This window comes from Erythrolamprus reginae, chromosome 3 (genome assembly GCF_031021105.1).
Source record: "Erythrolamprus reginae isolate rEryReg1 chromosome 3, rEryReg1.hap1, whole genome shotgun sequence".
NCBI classification, from domain to species: Eukaryota; Metazoa; Chordata; class Lepidosauria; order Squamata; family Dipsadidae; genus Erythrolamprus; species Erythrolamprus reginae.
Window position 1 is genome coordinate 244,335,299 of NC_091952.1, and position 19,609 is coordinate 244,354,907.

General features: G+C 44.2%; 1 long non-coding RNA gene across 1 annotated transcript in view; it reads left to right on the forward strand.

Moving 5' to 3' along the window:
• Positions 1–3,137: 3,137 nt before the first annotated feature.
• The window catches only part of LOC139165997 (uncharacterized), a 153,827-nt gene continuing 137,355 nt past the window's right edge, over positions 3,138–19,609 (forward strand). The window contains exons 1-2 of the long non-coding RNA XR_011558862.1: positions 3,138–3,186; positions 12,931–13,011. This is a non-coding gene — a long non-coding RNA (uncharacterized lncRNA). The remainder of the gene's footprint in view (positions 3,187–12,930; positions 13,012–19,609) is intronic.

Genomic DNA, 19,609 nt, shown 5'->3' on the forward strand with positions numbered 1-19,609 from the left:
TCCCCTTTAGGGACCTTGAGATCTCCTGTTAAAACAGTGTGCGTGCTTGTAATAACCACTTGTTTCCCTCCGTTGATAGGTGTGCATGATTGCCTGGGCGGCTACGTGCGTGGAGTGTGTATTTGCTGCTCAAGAGGGTACACTTTGCCTCTCCTATCCAGGAGGTCTTTCCAACCTGGCAGGGGCCTGTCTTGTTACGAACGACAGGAAGCCCAATTGCTTTCTCGCTTCTCAATTATAGTTACCCTTCTCCAAAATGCCTGATTGATTATAGCGTTGCGATCATCCTAGAGGAAGCCGGGCATATGTTGGGCTCAATCATTCACCCAAATGCCTGCATGAGTAAGGAGGAGGGGAAAAACGTGGCATTAAACCAACAGAGCGAGATTGGGCGGTACAACAGTGCCTGCTTGTAACAACAACAAAAAAAGGCAGAATCTTGTTTTTAACCCTGCGTTGACCTAAGTCGAGGACTACTGTTGTAATGGGTTTACCTGGCGCTCTCCTTGCACTTACTCAGAAACCTGCCAGTAGCAAGAATATAATGCCCAGGTGCTGCATTCACCTTTGCACATAAAGCAACTGCACTGCTTCAGTTAGCAGCGGAAGGCAAATGGGGCTGGCCTTCTCCGGGTCCCATCAACCAAACAATGCCAACTGGTGGGACCGCGGGGAAGGGTCTTCTCTGTGGTGGCTCAGGCTGTCTGGAACCAGCTGCTCCCAGAGATCCGTACCCTCCCCAGGTAGGTAGGTAGATAGACATGTAGGTAGGTAGGCAGATAGGTAGATAGGTAGGTAGATAGATAGGTGGGTAGATAGATCTACCTAATTATCTACCCATCTACCTACCTATCTACCTACCTATCTGCCTACCTACCTACCTATCTACCTACCTACCTGGGAAGGGTACAGATAGATAGGTAGGTAGACAGGTAGACGGGGGTGGGTTGGTAGATAGGTCGGTGGGAAGGAAGGTAGGTGGGTAGATATGTAGGTAGACAGGTGGGTGGGTAGGTAGGTAGATAGGTAGGTAGGCAGATGGGTAGATAGGTGGGTAGGTAGATAGATAGATAGGTAGATAGATAGGCAGATAGGTAGGTAGATAGGTAGATGGGGTGGGTTGGTAGATAGATAGATAGATAGGTAGGTAGGTAGGTAGATAGGGGGTGGGTAGGTAGGTAGGTAGGTAGATAGGGGGTGGGTAGATAGGTAGGTAAGTAGGTAGGTGGGTAGATAGGTAGGTAGATAGACAGGTGTGTAGGTAGGTAGATAGGTAGATGAGTAGATAGGTGGGTAGGTAGGTAGATAAGTAGATAGGTAGACAGATAGATGGGTAGATAGTTAGGTGGGTAGGTAGGTAGGTAGATAGGCAGACAGATAGACAGACAAGGAAGGATGGAAGGCTGAGTCAACCTTCACCCTACTGAGATTTGATCTTCCAAATTGCTGGCAGCTGGTGATCAGCAGAAGTAGCTTGCAGCACCACCGAGGCTCAGGACAGGACATTGGATGGCTTCTTCAACCACTGGGCAACCATTTGGTGTGAATCTTCCACATTCTGTTCTCCCAAGTTCCAATTGCATCTCCAGTCCCAAAATCCTGATGAGCCAATCCTTAATATGAAATTAGCCCAGATTTTTAAATCGTGTCAGACATCGTTCACTGAAGCAAAAGGGCCCGCTTGTCTGCGGATTTCAGCAGCCAATGCTTAGTTACAAATCAATGCTTACTTACAAAAATTCAAGATTTTTCCCTCCTAGCTCTGTGGGCGTGGCTCAGTGGTGGGGTAGAAACATAGAAGATTGACAGCAGAAAAGACCTCATGGTCAATCTAGTGTGCCCTTATAGTATTCCCTGTATTTTGCTCCTGGTTTGAACCTGTTCTTAGAACTGGTAGTGCCAGCCGTGGGATGCTCCGCCCACCCACTCAGAATGCTCCGCCCACCTGATAGGGACCCTTCTGCACATGCACAAACCCTGGCAGCAGAATAATTTAGAACCCACCACTGGGCGTGGCTTGATGGTCATGTGACTGGGCGTGGCCAGGTCAACATCACTTCTTTGCCCTAATGACCTACAAAAAGAAGATACTGTATACCAAATATTACACACAAGTTGCTTATTTGACCCCTATGACAATCACTAAGTGTCATACTTCATGATTCTTGACAAATGTATATTTTTCTTTTATGTACGCTGAGAGCATATGCACCAAGACAAATTCCTTGTGTGTCCAATCACACTTGGCCAATAAAATTCTGTTCTGTTCTATTCTATTCTATTCTATTCTATTCTATTCTATTCTATGGCAATAAAAGAGGTACACAAATACAATAAGACTCTTATTGCTCTTGTGAGTATTTCTGTACCTTTTTTATTATTTTGTGTATTTATTGGAATCGCTTCTTTTAAAATTTTATTCCGATCTATCTACTTGCTTTCTCCGACCTGATGTTTTCCCATTTGTTATTAAACTACATGTCCCAGCATCCTCATAGCTGAGTCGGATGAAAGAGGTGAGCTGCAACTTAGCAGGCGTGGGTGTGGCCATCCAGGATCAATTTTTACCGGGTCTGCAAACTGATTCAAATCCTCCCTTATCACCTCTCCGGAGCTGGGCTGAAGTGGTCGAATTTCACCCCTGTTACAGCATCCTTTGTTTTGCATTATTTGTTTGTTTATATTTCATGTTTCTAGGCTGCCCATCAAAGGAGAAATGACTTTCCTCATTTCTGGCATATCTCTTGCTCTGCAGTCTATTATTCTGTGTCTTAGGTCAGTATTTCCATGTATCATCCCTTCCTTGTTACAACTTTCCCCCCCTTTTTTTGGCCTTTTCACATTGCATGGAAATAAATCCGGAGGCAGGAGGAGGGTCTGCTTACCTTCTTGTTTAAGTCATAAAGGTCCTGGATTAAAGAACACTTTTTTTTTTAAAAAAAATTATTTTTAAAAAAAGCAGAGTTAAGGAAAATATATCTTTTCCTGTGCCGCCAACTCCTTTATTGCAAGTATTGTAAGGAAATGCCATTTTGATTAGGAAGGTACTGCACAGCTGTTGGCATTTGTTTTATCACAGTGACTTTATCATTTCCTCTGTTGTGGAATTTTCACTTTTAACAGGGACCCACAAAGCACGGAATTTGCCCTCTGGGTGAGGAAGCCGCTGAATTCTTCACTGTTGAGGTAATTCTATCTCTGCAAACTCATCCTGAGTTGTCCTTTACTCAGCTATGTAGAGAGCCAGGGGCGGATTGCTTAACTCTCATTTTTATTCGGTTAGTCCTCGACTTGCGACCACAACCAAACCCAGATTTTCTGTGGCTAAGCCAGGCAGTTTGTTAACCGAATTTTGTCCCATTGTATAACCTTTCCTGCCATTGGTTGTTAAATGAATGACTGCAATTATCGTAAGCTACATAGAAACATAGAACAGTGTTTCCCAACCTTGGTGTTCAAGATTTTTTTGCCTCTTCTTAAGAACCATTTTCTACTTAAGAACCCGAGCCCGGAAAAATTTCCCAGGAAATTTGAGAGCGGCACGAAGGATTTCTCTCTCTGGCGCAGTGTATGGGAGGCAGCCTCGCGCCGGGTGTATGGGAGGCACGTGGTCCTCCTCGCCACTACAGAGTCCCTCTTTTTTTTTTTTTTAAAGCCTTAAAGTTTTGGATTTTTTAAATTCCCCTCCCCTCCCCTTCTTCTTTCGGCAGCGACTGTCCTCCTCCTCTTCTTCCTCCTCCTCCTCCCACCCAAATTCCGAACTTTTCTTTCTTTCCTAATGGATTTGCACGTATTATTTGCTTTCACATTGATTCCTATGGGAAAAATTGCTTCTACTTACAAACTTTTCTACTGAAGAACCTGCTCACGGAACGAATTAAGTTCTTAAGTAGAGGTACCACTGTATGTTTATCCCAGGCATCTTTAAATCCAGTTACTGTGGATTTACCAACCACATCTGCTGGAAGTTTGTTCCAAGCATCTACTACTCCTTCAGTAAAATAATATTTTCTCACGCTGCTTCTGATCTTTCCCCCAACTAACCTCAGATTGTGGCCCCTTGTTCTCGTGTTTTGTATCATATAAATACAGCAACAGACATCTCTGGGTGTGTATGTGTGTGTGTCATTTGGTTTGGAGAAATCCAAGACCACACTGATCCATGGAAGGAGAGAAAAAAATCTACCACTGCTGTTGGATGATTCCTCCCACCCACAACCAAGGCCGTCGGGCTTTTCATAGGGATCTTCCCGCTACTGAAAGGGAAGAACGCAGCGGGAGAATTTCAGCAGTCATTTAAATACTTCTGGTTCAACAGCCTTGACTGTGCAGGTGTTGACTCCCTATATTTGCGTTACCATGTGTTTATGTGTCTGTATAGAATCCTCCTAGAGTAGGGCTTGTCTTCCTTTGGGTAAGGACGGAAACAGGTTGGGGTGGTATATCTACCAAGTACATATAGTGCTCCACAATATAAAGAATTCCCCCACCCCGAAATACCTGGTTGATCCCTGCTGAGAACTTCCCAGGTGCTTCTAGAAAGCCATAGTATATATATATATATATATAATGCGATGGCTACATTTTAGCACCACAACATGAGAAATACATTATGGAGGATTCACTTCTGTCACAACCTTGCAATTTAATGAACCATGCAGAGGCCTAAGTTGATGGGGCAGCAGAATCACATTTGACCCAGATTTCTTTTGCTTCTCCAGGTTTTTGCTTTGTTTTTAGACTCCCCTGTCATATGAATTTTATTTATTTAGTCAAGTATGCATTTGTAATATGCATAGATGCAGTGGTACCTCTACTTACGAACTTAATTCGTTCCGTGACTGGGTTCTTAAGTAGAAATGTTTGTAGGAAGAAGTAATATTTCCCATAGGAATCAATGTAAAAGCAAATAATGTGTGTGATTGGGGAAACCACAGGGAGGGTGGAGGCCCTGTTTCCTCCCTGGAAATTCCTAGAGAGGCCCCACGGAGGCTTCTCCCCAACTTTTCCGGCCCTGTTTCCTCCCAGGAGATTCCTTGAGTTGCCCTATAGAGGCTTCTCCCTGCCTCCTCTGGTTACAGTTTCGGAGGCTCTCGGGTTTGTAAGTGGAAAATGGAGGCAAAAAATCTTGAACACCCGGTTCTTATCTTGAAAGGTTCATAAGTAGAGGCATTTGTAGGTAGAGGTACCACTGTATAATATTGCTTATATACATACGATAGGTACTGATAAGAGGAAACAATTGGACAGGGACGATAAGCACGCTGGTACGCTTATGCACGCCCCTTACTGATCTCTTAGGAATCGGGTGAGGTCCACTGTGGACAGTCTAAGGGTAAGGTTTGGGGGGCTTTGGGGCGGTTCACTTTGAGTTTGTATCTGTTCTGTGTGCGTGTATCATTGTGGTTGAAGCTGAAATAAGTCGTTGACAGGTAGGACGTTGTAGCAGATGATTTTATGAGCTATGCTTAGGTCGTGCCGAAGGCAACGTAGTTGTAAGCTTTCTAAGCCCAGGATTTCAACTCTTGTTGCGTAAAGTATTCTGCTGAGAGTAGAAGAATGGAGGGCTCTTCTAGTAAAGTATCTCTGGACACTTTCTAATGTATTTATGTCCAATACGCAGTGTGGGTTCCAGACAGATGAGCTGTATTCAAGGATTAGTTTGACGAATGTTTTGTATGCTCTGGTTAGTAGTGCGATATTACTGGAGAAGAAGCTACGTAAGATTAGGTTAACAACTCTCAAAGTCTTTTTGGTAATGTTGTTGCAGTGGGCTTTGGTACTTAGGTCATTTGATATGAGTATTCCAAGATCTTTGACGGAGTAAGGGTCACCTGCAAGGTCTTGTTTAATGCAACTTATATTTCATGTTCTGATTCTTTTTGCCAATGTGTAGGCCAGAGCGTTTGTTGGTTGAGACTTGGAGTTGCCAGATGTTTGACCATTCTGACACAGAGTCAAGGTCTCTTTGGAGGGTAGCAGTGTTGTCGCTAGTGTTTTACATCATCGGCAAAGAGAAAGCAGTCACTTGTAATGTGATTGCAAAGGTCATTTATATAGAATATAAAGAGTGTTGGTCCTACTAGGCTGCCTTGGGCTACACCATTGTTAACAGCGGTTAATTTATTCTGTTCATTTATTCTGCTTATGAAACAAAATGTTCACGCACATACATAGAAACATAGAAGACTTATGGCAGAAAAAGACCTCATGGCCCTTATACTATTTCCTGTATTTTATCTTACAATGGATATATGTTTATCCCAGGCGTGTTTAAATTCAGTTACTGTGGATTTATCTACCACGTCTGCTGGAAGTTTGTTCCAAGGATCTACTACTCTTTCAGTAAAATAATATTTTCTCATGTTGCTTTTGATCTTTCCCCCAACTAACTTCAGATTGTGTCCCCTTGTTCTTGTGTTCACTTTCCTATTAATACAGTACATACAAATTGCAGTGTATGTCATACAGGTATATAAGTACATTCAAAAACAGAATCACACTGGTATTCTTATTTCATTGCCCTCCCCAAACACACACACACACACACACACACACACACACACACACACACACAAAGACACACACACACACACACACAAAACCCAATGACACCACTAAAGAGAGATTAAAGGAAAGAACAAACCACATGGGATGCTGGAAATAATAACAGGAGCTTTCATCAGTGAAAACCAAGATTGCCCGTGATGATAGATGCCTCTGATCTTCTGCATGGAGAAAGCCATCATTATAGAGATGTGGGGGATTCCCCCCCCTCCTTTTCCCTTTTTCCAAACTGTAATCTGACCTAAAACACAAACGGTCGAAGCCATTGCTTTCAAAACACTTGACTTCTACGCATCTCCCAGGAAAAAGCAAGTGGCAGTTTTGGTTTTTATTCTTGTGGTGGTGTCTTTTTCGGAAATGTCTCGTTGGGACGTTAACTCTCCTCCTGGAGACCACTGATGCCAAAACCTTGGCCCAAAATTCAGAAGCAGGAGATTCTTCTGGTCCACTGTGATGTGGACAGCAGGAAACAAAGTCTTGCCAAAAACAAATGTACTGAGAAGCAATTATCCTCCCAAGCCAACAAACCCATTCAACCTCAGTTGAGTTTTAACTCAGAACAACAGGATTGGAAGGGACCTTGGAGGTCTTCTAGTCCAGTGTTTCCCAACCTTAGCAACTTGAAGAGATCTGGACTTCAACTCCCAGAATTCCCCAGCCAGCAAATGCTGGCTGGGGAATTCTGGGAGTTGAAGTCCAGATCTCTTCAAGTTGCCAAGGTTGGGAAACACTGTTCTAGTCCAACTCTCTGTTCAAGCAGAAGACCCTACAGCAGGGATCCCAAAGCCTCAGTCCGTGAACAGGCAACCGGTTGGTGGCATCCCAGAAACTGGGCTGCGCAAACAAGCCAAGCCCCATCCGTGGGATGCAGGCAGCACATGAAACCATGGTCCCTCCATCTGGGGGGAAAAATCTCTCTCCATGGACCCAGTCCCTGGTGCCCAAAAGGTTGCTGGGGTAAGCAGGTGGGAGTGCTGACCTATAGCATTCTGGACAAATGGCTGTCCAATCTCTTCATCAAAGCCTCCATTGTTGGAGCAACCACAACATCTGAAGGCAAGCTCTTCAGACTGCCAGCAAATGTCTTCGTTCTAGGTTGCTTTTCTCATAACACACATACAGCCTGGGAGAAACCCCTCTTAGCAGTAGCGACTGCGAAAGAGACCTCGGAGTCTTGGTGGACAATCAAGTAAACATGAGCCAACAATGTGCAGAAGCAGCTTAAAAAGCCAACACAATCCTAAGCTGCATCAACCGGGGAATACACTCCAAGACCAGGGAAGTCTTAATACCACTCTACTACGCCCTGTCTGACCACACCTGGAGTACTGTATTCAGTTCTGGTCACCACACTTCAAAAGAGACATTGAAACTCTGGAGAAGGTGCAAAAAAGAGCAACCAAGATGATTAAGGGACTGAAAACCAAGACTTACGAAGAGAGACTGAGGGAACTGGGCATGGATAGCCTAGAGAAAAGGGGGGCCAGAGCGGACATGAGAGCAGTCTACAAGTATACGAGGGGATGTCACAGAGGGGAGGGGATCACTATTCTTCAGGGCACCAGAGGGCCGGACGAGGAGCAACGGCTGGAAGCTGACCAAGGAGAGATTCAACATGGAGATAAGGAGGAACTTCCTGACGGTCAGAGCGATCAACCAATAGCCTATACCACGGTTTTTCAAAAAATATTAATTAAAAAATACTTCGCGGGTTTTTCTTTCTATACCATGTTTTTTCCCACCCGATGACGTCATACGTCATCACCAAACTAATAAACTTTGCAAATAAATAACAAAAAAAATAATTATTGTTAATAAATAATTATGTTTATTTATATCAGGATCACTAAGTGTCTTATTCAATGGTGAGTACCAGTAATGGTGAGTAAATGATTGTTAAGGGAATGGGAAATGGTAATTTAGGGGTTTAAAGTGTTAAGGGATGGCTTGTGATACTGTCCATAGCCAAAAATGGTGTATTTACTTCTGCATCTCTACTTCGCGGAAATTCGACTTTCGCGGGTGGTCTCGGAACGCATCCCCCGTGAAAATCGAGGGAACACTGTACAGGAAATAGTTCAAGGGCAGACTAGATGGACCATCAATCTGCCATCAATCTTCTATGTTTCTATGTTTCTTTTGAGGATTGTAGTAGTAGTGTTCATAATTCAAGATGTTACTTATTACCTTTAAAGCCCTACATGACTCAGGGCCAGAGTATCTTTGAGATTGCCTTCTACCATGTACCTCTCAGTGACTGGTTATTTGTTTTTTTGTTTTTTTGTTTGTTTGTTCGTTCAATTTTTATGCCGCCCTTCTCCTTAGACTCAGGGCGGCTTACAACATGTTAGCAATAGCACTTTTTAACAGAGCCAGCATTATTGCCCCCACAATCCGGGTCCTCATTTTACCCACCTCGGAAGGATGGAAGGCTGAGTCAACCTTGAGCCGGTGATGAGATCTGAACCGCTGACCTTCAGATCCACAGTCAGCTTCAGTGGCCTGTAGTACAGCACTCTACCTGCTGTGCCACCCCGGCCACAGGGCTGGACTTCTTTGGGTCCCGTCAGCTAAATGAATGAATGATGGAGAGAAACATCCAGTGTGGTGGGCTCAGGCAATCTCAGATATAAATGAGTGTTTTTCTTCCACATCCCTTTCCGGAGCTCAGTTTGAGAAAACCCTGTGCGGAGTCTCCTTGGGAAATGGATGACTTCCTCAGTGCAAGTAAAGAAGATGAATGTGAGAAGGATAACCTTGGTGGAACATCCTCCCCCATCTCCTGCCGGGTTGCTGAGGATGCTTGTCACTTTAGCTTGTCACTATGGCTCTCTTTCCCTGCGGGCTGCCGCAGCAGAGAAATTAAACAAACAGTCACCCTTCCATAAATATTTAACTTCCTCTGTTTTTTGAGAAGTGCGCAGCCCAGCAGATGCAAAACAAATCAGACTTCACTACTGTTTGCATCGGGCGAGGGTTGCCGCTCCCGGCACTCCTGGTGCGCCACTTGCACAGCTTTGCATCTCCAGTGTGCGCATGTGCACAACCGAGCAAGATTTTGCTTCTGCGCATGTGCAGGAATAATAATAATAATAATAATAATAATAATAATAATAATAATAATAATAATAATTTATTGGATTTGTATGCCGCCCCTCTCCGAAGACTCAATTTTTTGTAAGGAGATGCTCACGTGTGTGAAATTGGGATGGATTTTTTTGCTTCCGCGCATGCGCAGCCAAAATCTCTCACATGCGTCCCCTCGCAAGATTTTACTTCCTGCGCATGTGCAGAAGCAAAATCTCGCTCGGATGCTCGGACATGCCAGGGACGCAAAGCTATGCGCACCCAGTTCAATGTCGCTACCGATGTTGCGTACGTACGATAGCAACCCGCTACCAATTTGCATAGCTCTGAATGGCTGAGAAGCTTTATTTATTTATTTAGCAACCATAGAAAATACAGTGGTACCTTGGTACTTGAATGCTTTGGTTCTCGTACATTTCGGATACCGAACAAAATTTTCGGCAAAAATTTGCTTCGGTATCTGAACAAAAATTCGGATACCGAACAGCCACAGAAAATTTTGTTTATTATCCGAAATGCTACAAGATCTGAGGGGACGGGGTGAGACGGAATGGGAGTCGGAATCCGACACGTCCATCCTGGCCGCCCACTAAACAGCCTCCCAGTCTCTAGTCTAAGCGCTCCAAGCTGTAGGAAGGGTGGGGGCGGCTACAATACCGGCAATTTCGGAGGGGGCTCCTTTCCTCAGTGGTTCGTCTTGTTCCCTCTAAGCAGCTACACCAACTTTCTCCTTCCCGGCGACGGCGGCGGCTTTCCTTCGAGCAGCAGTAGCGCCGGGAACGTCAGCGGCTTCCCTTTCTCATGTGACGTTCCCGGCGCTGCTGCTGCTTGAAGGAAAGCCGCTGCCGCCTCGGGAAGGAGAAAGTTGGTGTAGCTGCTTAAAGGGAAGAAGACGAACCACTGAGGAAAGGAGCCCCCGAAACTGCCGGTATTGCAGCTGCCCCCACCCTTCCTACAGCTCGGAGTGCTTAGACCTCAGATCTTTATCCCATAGGAAATAAAGGAAATAGGGGCTGGAAACCAATTAAACCCATTTCCATTATTTCCTATGGGATAAATTAATTCCGTACTCGACCAAATCGGTTCTCGACCACACTTCTGGAACGAATTGTGGTCGAGAACCGAGGTACCACTGTATTATTTTACTGAAAGAGTAGTAGATGCTGGGAACAAACTTCCAGAAGATGTGGTTGGTAACTGAATTTAAACATGCCTGGGATAAACATATATCCATCCTAAGATAAAATACAGGAAATACAGGATAAGATAAAATACAGGAAATAGTACAAGGGCAGACTAGATGGACCAGGAGGTCTTTTTCTGCTGTCAATCTTCTATGTTTCTATGTTTATTTATTTGTCAAACATGTATAGGATAGTAATTTGTATAAACATAGCATAAGCAAAAAGTAATGATAAAAAATGACAATAGGACAGGGGCGGTAGGCACAGTGGTGCAAAGGATTTGTGGGGGCTGTTGAGGTGGGGAGGGGATGAGGAAGGGACTTTTTAACATGGGTTTCTTAGCTTTGGAAGATTTGTGTGAAATAGTTGCTGGGTCTTGAGAATTTCAAAGGTCGGAGGATTTTAGGCCGATTTTCCCCCCAAGCGCTAATAGGTGAGGTGAGGACGAGGGGAATTGCTTCGTAACACCTGGATTAAAGTTGCAGTTTATGTTTGGAGTAAAAAGACTCCCTCAGCTCAGAGGAGAACATTAGGTGTGTGCTGTATAGCTTTTAGAGCAGGGGTCAACAACCTTTTTTGGACCTCAGGGACCACTAAATTCATCATTTTAAATCCCGCAGACCACTAACACAATCTTTCTGTTTTTTCTTTGAAGACGTTTTGCTTCTCATGCAAGAAGCTTCTTCAGTTCTTGCTTCTTTGGGACCATCTCTTGCCGCACGAATCCCAGTAGCCGATAAGGTCCCACAGAGTTGGCCTTCTCCAGGTCCTGTCGACTAAACAATGTTGTCTGGCAGGCCCCAGGGGAAGAGCCTTCTCTGTGGCAGCCCCGGCCCACTGGAATCAACTCCCCCCAGAGATTAGAACTGCCCCCACCCTCCTTGTCTTTCGTAAATTGCTTAAGACCCATCTGTATCGCCAGAAATGGGGGAATTGAGACATGCCCCCCCCCCTTCCCGGCTTTTATATTTTTTGTATATATTTTATGTATGCATGTGGTGCATGGTTTTCAATGATGGGTTTTTAGATCTTTTTAATATTAGATTTCTTTACATTGTAACATTGTTATTATTATTGTTGTGAGCTGCCCCGAGTTTTCGGAGAGGGGCGGCATACAAATCTAATAAATAATAATAATATCATCATCATCATCATCATCATCATCATCATCATCATCATCATCATTATTCAGTTCTTCGGTTTCCAAAACTGAGGAAGCTTCTTGGAAGAGAAGCGAAACATCTTAAAAAAACCCATAAAAGCATTATTGGGACAATCATGACCTGGTTGACTGAGAAGTCCTGGACTTACAGCTTCAATTGAGTCAAAACTTTTTCTTGCTAAGCAAGACAAGTTGTGAATCTTGCCCTATTTTACCAACTATTGTGGTGAGGACAATTCCAGTAATTATTTCTAAATTGGCCAGTGTTTTAAATTATTTAGGATCACATACCTGATTCCAATGTAAAAGGGGGCCTATTTTGGGATCTGCATTTTTAAATAATTCATTTATTTATGATTGAGATATAAACACACGTCTAAATTTAGACAAATTGATCCATATAACTTCACTTGGTTTCTAATTTTACTCAGCATTCAATTCATTTTGACCTCTTTCCACGTCCATTTGTGACTTAAACACAACACTCACAAAATATTCTATGCAGTATTTTTAACATTCATTTTGTTTACTAGATGAACAGTATATTTGAGTAATCTTTTCCCCATACCGTCTTCTCTATGGGATTTTTGAATTGCAGACTCCAATAAAAAAAGCTTTAAAAAGTAGAGCTTTGGGGAAATACAGATTATGATGCCTTTCGGCTCTTGACTGTGTTATAACATTGAAAAGGGTTGAGCTGGATCATCGTTAAAAGCCAATATATTCATATATTCATTTAAACATCATAACAATATGAATTAATATTTGATTTAGTTTAGATGACCCAGAAGGAAATCCCCCCCCCTTTTAGTCGTGGACATAATTCAGTGGATTATTATGCCATCTGAAATGAATACGGCTATTTTTTTGAAACCCACCTAATGAAAAATGGAAAAAATAAAAATAAAATTCACATTATCTTTATTACAGCCATTAGCCAACACGAAGCAATTCTGGAGATGCACATAACAATGGATCTATAGGCCCGGGCTGTAGGACGTTTTTTAAAAGGTATGTACAAGGAATTTAAGCTAAAATTGCCGCTCCGAGTCCTTGGAGAGGGGCGGCATACAAATCAAATAAATAAACAAACAAACAAACAAATTAATAATAATAATTATTATTATGATAAACATAGAAGACTGACGGCAGAAAAAGACCTCATGATCCATGTAGTCTGCCCTTATACTATTTTCTGTATTTTATCTAAGGATGGATACATGTTTATCCCAGGCATGTTTAAATTCAGTTACTGTGGATTTACCAACCACGTCTGCTGGAGGTTTGTTCCAAGGATCTACTACTCTTTTAGTAAAATAATATTTTCTCATGTTGCTTTTGATCTTTTCCCCCAACTAACTTCAGATTTCCCCCCCTTGTTCTTGTGTTCACTTTCCTATTAAAAACACTTCCCTCCTGAACCTTATTTAACCCTTTGACATATTCAAATGTTTCTATCATGTTCCCCCTTTTCCTTCTGTCCTCCAGACGATACAGATTGAGTTCATGAAGTCTTTCCTGATACGTTTTATGCTTAAGACCTTGCACCATTCTTGTAGCCCATCTTTGGACCCGTTCAATTTTGTCAATATCTTTTTTTAGGTGAGGTTTCCAGAACTGAACACAGTATTCCAAATGTGCTCTCACCAGCGCTCTATATAAGGGGATCACAATCTCCCTCTTCCTGCTTGTTATACCTCTAGCTATGCAGCCAAGCATCCTACTTGCTTTTCCTACTGCCCGACCACACTGCTCACCCATTTTGAGACTGTCAGAAATCATGACCCCTAAATCCTTCTCTTCTGAAGTTTTTGCTAACACAGAACTGCCAATGCAATACTCAGATTGAGGATTTCTTTTCCCCAAGTGCATTATTTTACATTTGGAAACATTAAACTGCAGTTTCCATTGCTTTGACCATTTATCTAGTAAAGCTAAATCATTTACCATATTACAGACCCCTCCAGGATTATCAACCCTATTGCACACTTTAGAGTCATCGGCAAATAGGCAAACCTTCCCTACCAAACCTTCCCCTATGTCACTCACAAACATATTAAAAAGAATATTATTATTACAGTGATCCCCCGCTCGTTGCGAGGGTTCCGTTCCAGGACCCCCCGCAACGAGCGGGTTTTCGCGAAGTAGCGCTGCGGAAGTAAAAACACCATCTGCGCATGTGCAGATGGTGTTTTTACTCCCACAGCGCTAGCGAGGAGCCGAAGATTGGGGGCGGCGCGGCTGTTTGCCGCCGGCATGGGGGGCTTCCTAGCAGCCCCCCAAACCCGGGTTGGGGGTCCGGGGGGTGCTGGCAAGCCCCCCATGCCGGCCCAGCGAACGGCTTGTCCACGCTGGCTCTCGGCGCTTTCGAGCTGAGTCCAGGAGCGAATTCGCTTCCGGACTCAGCTCAAAAGCGCCGATAGCCAGCGCCAGCGAACGGCTTGTCCACGCTGGCTCTCGGCGCTTTCGAGCTGAGTCCGGGAGTGAATTCTCTTCCGGACTCAGCTCAAAAGCGCCGATAGCCAGCGCCAGCGAACGGCTTGTCCACGCTGGCTCTCGGCGCTTTCGAGCTGAGTCCGGGAGCGAATTCTCTTCCGGACTCAGCTCAAAAGCGCTGATAGCCAGCGCCAGCGAACGGCTTGTCCACGCTGGCTCTCGGCGCTTTCGAGCTGAGTCCGGGAGCGAATTCTCTTCCGGACTCAGCTCAAAAGCGCCGATAGCCAGCGCCAGCGAACGGCTTGTCCACGCTGGCTCTCGGCGCTTTCGAGCTGAGTCCGGGAGCGAATTCTCTTCCGGACTCAGCTCAAAAGCGCCGATAGCCAGCGCCAGCGAACGGCTTGTCCACGCTGGCTCTCGGCGCTTTCGAGCTGAGTCTTGGAGCGAATTCGCTTCAGGACTCAGCTCGAAAGCGGCGAGAATGAACGGCGTGGGCGGGCGAAGGGCGGGCGGCAGCGAGGAGTTTGCATGGGCGGTGGGGAAACTCCTTGCTGATGCCCGCTGCTCGCCCTCCCGCCAGCAAGAGGGGGAAGACCCAGGAAAGCCGCCCAGCAGCTGATCTGCCGGGCCCCATCTACGCATGCGTGCCCATAGAAAAAAGGGCACGCATGCGTAGATGGTGTTTTGACTTCCGGGTTCAAAAATCGCAAATTACCCTGTTCGCAATGGTTGGGGACGCAATAACCGGGGGATCACTGTATTATTTAAAAGAATACTCTGAATTAAAAAAATATTAACATTATTGAGTCCGTCTTAATGTGACAAGGAATTTAATAGGGGGGGGAAAATAGAAGTGAATAACTCTGAATAAAGCAATAAAATCAACTAGAAATGGTTTAAGGACAGTGGGAAAGGTACCTTTTCCCTTTCCTTCTTCTATTTAAACATAAACTTAAAAACTTTTTTACTATTTTAAATATTATCACGTAGGCCGGTCCTGTTACCGCATTCCATGAGTGAATTTTTTGCCTTAGCGTTTTAACGGCATCCTTTTATCTCCGTGTGCTTTCCACAGTCTGGCATTGTGCAACATACACAGTGTAATCCTCTCTAGATGCCTGCAGCTTATTTCGTTTCTCCCTAAAGGTCGTGACCCTTGTAATCTAATCTCATCGCATATTTTAGACGTTTTTATAATTTGTAGACACAGTTTGATGGGAACTTAAAAATTAAAGAGACAATCGTTCGGGTCTATTGGTCCAATTTCCTCCTGCGTGTACACACGCCGAGGAATTCCAACCAGGCCTTTCCTCCTTTGCATCAAAGCCCCAGTTTTAAAGGTGATGGAGAAGAATGCCTCCAAGCGAACTTTTGAAAATCGCGTTGGGGATTGGAATGTTCCCCTTGGCTTTATCTTTTTTCGCGTTAGTCCATTTGTAAAGCAGCCTCTGGAATTGATATCGTCACCTACGGCGGAGGTGGGCTTCAAATAATTCGACAACCGGTTGGTCCAGAATGGGAAATGTGAGCACGGACTCGCATGGTGCGCCTTGTGCACATGTGCGCCACATCATAAAACACAGCATTTGTGCGAGCTGTCCGCGCATGCTTGCGGCATCAAAATACATAGCGATATAGGACGGGATTAAGCCGCTAGTGGTTCGCCCAAACCAGCTGAATCCCACCTCTGATAAGGGCAGATTCCAGCCCCTGTCCTTAGTGAAGAACTTTGGTGTAGTAGCACATGGTTATGTTGGTTATGACCTATAAAGCCCTACATGGCACAGGACCAGACTATCTCCGAGACTGCCTTATGCTGCATGAATCCCAGTGACCGATGAGGTCCTACAGAGTTGGTCTCCTTAGGGTCCCGTCAACCAAACAATGTCGGTTGGCGAGACCTAGGGGAAGAACCTTCTCTGTGGTGGCCCTGGCCCTCTGGAATCAGCCCCCCCCCCAGAGATTCACACTGCCCCCACCCTCCTTGCCTTCCGAAAGAGTTTAAAAACACATCTTCGCCGCCAGGCCTGGGGACATTACACCTTCCCCTGTCCAGCAGCGAATGTTGTTAATGTGATATTTGAATGAATGAATGAATGTTTTTAAAGTTAGAATTTTAAGACCTTTTTAGTATATTAATTGGATAACTGTACTGTTGTGTTTTTGCTCTATGTTTTGAGCCGCCCCCGAGTCCACGGAGAGGGGTGGCATACAAGTCCAATAAATGAATGAATGAATGAATGAATGATTCCTTCGGCTGCACCATGTACAATATCGATGGTTTTATAAATTCCAGGTTTATTCCATTCTCAGTATTGTTCTTTGAAATGGTTCCATTGTGTGGAGCATCATGGATGAGGCTCCTAAGAGCCTCGGTGGTGCAGTGGTTAGAGTGCAGTACTACAAGCTACTTCTGCCGATCACCGGCTGCCAGCAGTTTGGCAAATCGAATCTCACCAAGGTTGGTAAAATGAGGACCCAGATTGTTGGGGGCAATATGCTCACTCTCTGTAAACCGCTTAGAGAAGGTTGCAAGGCACTGTGAAGTGGTATATAAGTCTAAATGCTATTGCTCTGTAAGATACAAATCTTACATCCTCGGAGAGGATCAACATATCAATCAATCAATCAATCAATCAATCAATCAATCAATCAAATACATACATACATACATACATACATACATACATACATAGCTGCTGCGAGTCCTCGGAGAGGGGTGGCATACAAATCTAATAAATTATTATTATTATTAATTATTATATACATACATACATACATACATACATACATACATACATACATACATACATACATACTCTAGTTATTATCACATCTATTAAAGGTGTTCCATGATACCTGGAGAAAAAAAATCCCCCAAATAAACTTTTTTAAAATCTCTTGCCTTCTTGGCAGAAATCTCACTGGATTTGGCATGGAAACAGTGAAATAATAATTCAGGAGTTCAGAATTAACGCGACTTTCCTGATTTCATTTGAATTATAAAACCACATTTGTATGTTTGTGTATAGCATCACAAGATACATGTAGAAGAGGTGAGTTCAGTGACACTATTTTTTGCATCAATCTGAGCCCCTCCCCATTATTATTCCCTTACCGGATGATAGTAAGAAGAGAGGAGGTAGCCAATTTTTTAGCAGATTCTAGCTTTTGAGTGCTGATACAGGGTTATTTCCTTAATCGACTGTTCTCTGCTCATTGCAGGAAAAATTTAACCTTCGCTTGTAGACTTAACCTTTTGTTGGCTTTCTGAGATGTGGAATTTCTTTGATGGTGTGTAGCACGCACTGCACTATCCTTAAGAATAAGACACACAGTTTTGTTTCCTTAAGTTCCTGGAAAGCAGCCAGGTTTATGAGCTGCCTAGTGAAAATTATTGTATTATTATTATTATTATTATTATTATTATTATTATTATTATTATTATTATTATTATTATTTAGATTTGTATGCCGCCCCTCTCCAGAGACTCGGAGAGGCTTACAACAACAATACATAGTACAAATCTAATGGTTAAAAAAGGACAGTTTAAAACCCTTATTATAAAAAAAAAAACAGTCATAAATCCCAAACAAACCATACATAAAATGAAACAGTCCGGGGGAATCAATTTCCCCATTCCTGACGGCAGAGGTGGGTTTTTAGGAGTTTGGGAAAGGCAAGGAGGGTGGGGGCAGTTCTGATCTCCAGAGGGAGTTGGTTCCAGAGGGTCGGGCCCACCACAGAGAAGGCTCTTCCCCTGGGCCCCGCCAGACGACATTGTTTCGTTGATGGGACCTGGAGAAGGCCAACTCTGGGACCTAATTGGTTGCTGGGATTCATGCGGCAGAAGGTGGTCCCGGAGATATTCTGGTCCGATGCCATGAAGGGCTTTATAGGTTATAACCAACACTTTGAATTGTGACCGGAAACTGATCGGCAACCAATGCAGACTGCGGAGTGTTGGTGTAACATGGGCATATCTGGGAAAGCCCATGACTGCTCTCGCAGCTGCATTCTGCATGATCTGAAGTTTCTGAACACTCTTCAAAGGTAGCCCCATGTAGAGAGCATTACAGTAGTTGAACCTTGAGGTGATGAGGGCATGAGTGACTGTTAGCAGTGACTCCCGGTCCACCTAGGGTCGCAACTGGTGCACCAGGCAAAACTGGGCAAACACCCCCCTCGCCACAGCCGAAAGATGGTTCTCTAATGTTAGTTGTGGATTGAGGAGGACGCCCAAGTTGCGAACCTTCTCTGAAGGGGTCAGTAATCCCCCCCCCCCCCGGTAATGGATAGACAGATGGGATTGTCCTTGGGAGGCAAAACCCACAGCCACTCCATCTTATCAGGGTTGAGTTTGAGTCTGTTGACACCTATCCAGACCCCAACAGCCTCCAGGCACCGGCACATCACTTCCACTGTCCATCTGTCTAGATGGACAGATCATTCTAAGCCACTCTTTTTGGATCGTGGTTTAGTGACTGCGCTCTCATAGCCTGGAATGCCCATAGCTATGATCAACAGCTGGGCTCACACATTGCATTTCAGCTGCAAACAAATAAACATGGTGTTGGATTTGGGGATGTATGTGATTCCAGGAAAAGTTGCATGAAACCATTCGGCCATGTGATAATTTGGGTCATCAGACCTTCAAAGGGTTTGCGGTAGAAGTACCCAAAAAACCATAAGCCACATGTCACAGATTGTCCCTTTTCTTTTATACAAAGGCTTCAAGGAAGAGGAGCAGATTGCGGCAAATTTTGAATATTGCACATTTTATGGAGAAATAACTTCCTTCTGTAATTCCAGAAGTTGGACTTCGTTAACTGGTTGGGAATTTGGGAAGGATAACAGAAATATAATACAGTGGTACCTCATCTTACGAACGCCTCTTCTAACGAACTTTTCAAGATACGAACCCGGTGTTTAAGATTTTTTTGCCTCTTCTTCCGAACTATTTTCACCTTACGAACCCAAGCAGCTGCTGCTGGGATGAAGGGGTTTCTTTTTCCCCCTTTTTTGAAGAAAGAAAAGGGAGGGGCGGCTTGGACGGGGAAAGACTTTGCATTAACGAAAGTAGGAAAACAGCGTGCTTGCAGAGGCACTGAAAGGGTGTCTTTTGAAGAAAGAAAAGGGAGGAGCGGCTTGGAGGGGGAAAGACTTTGCATTA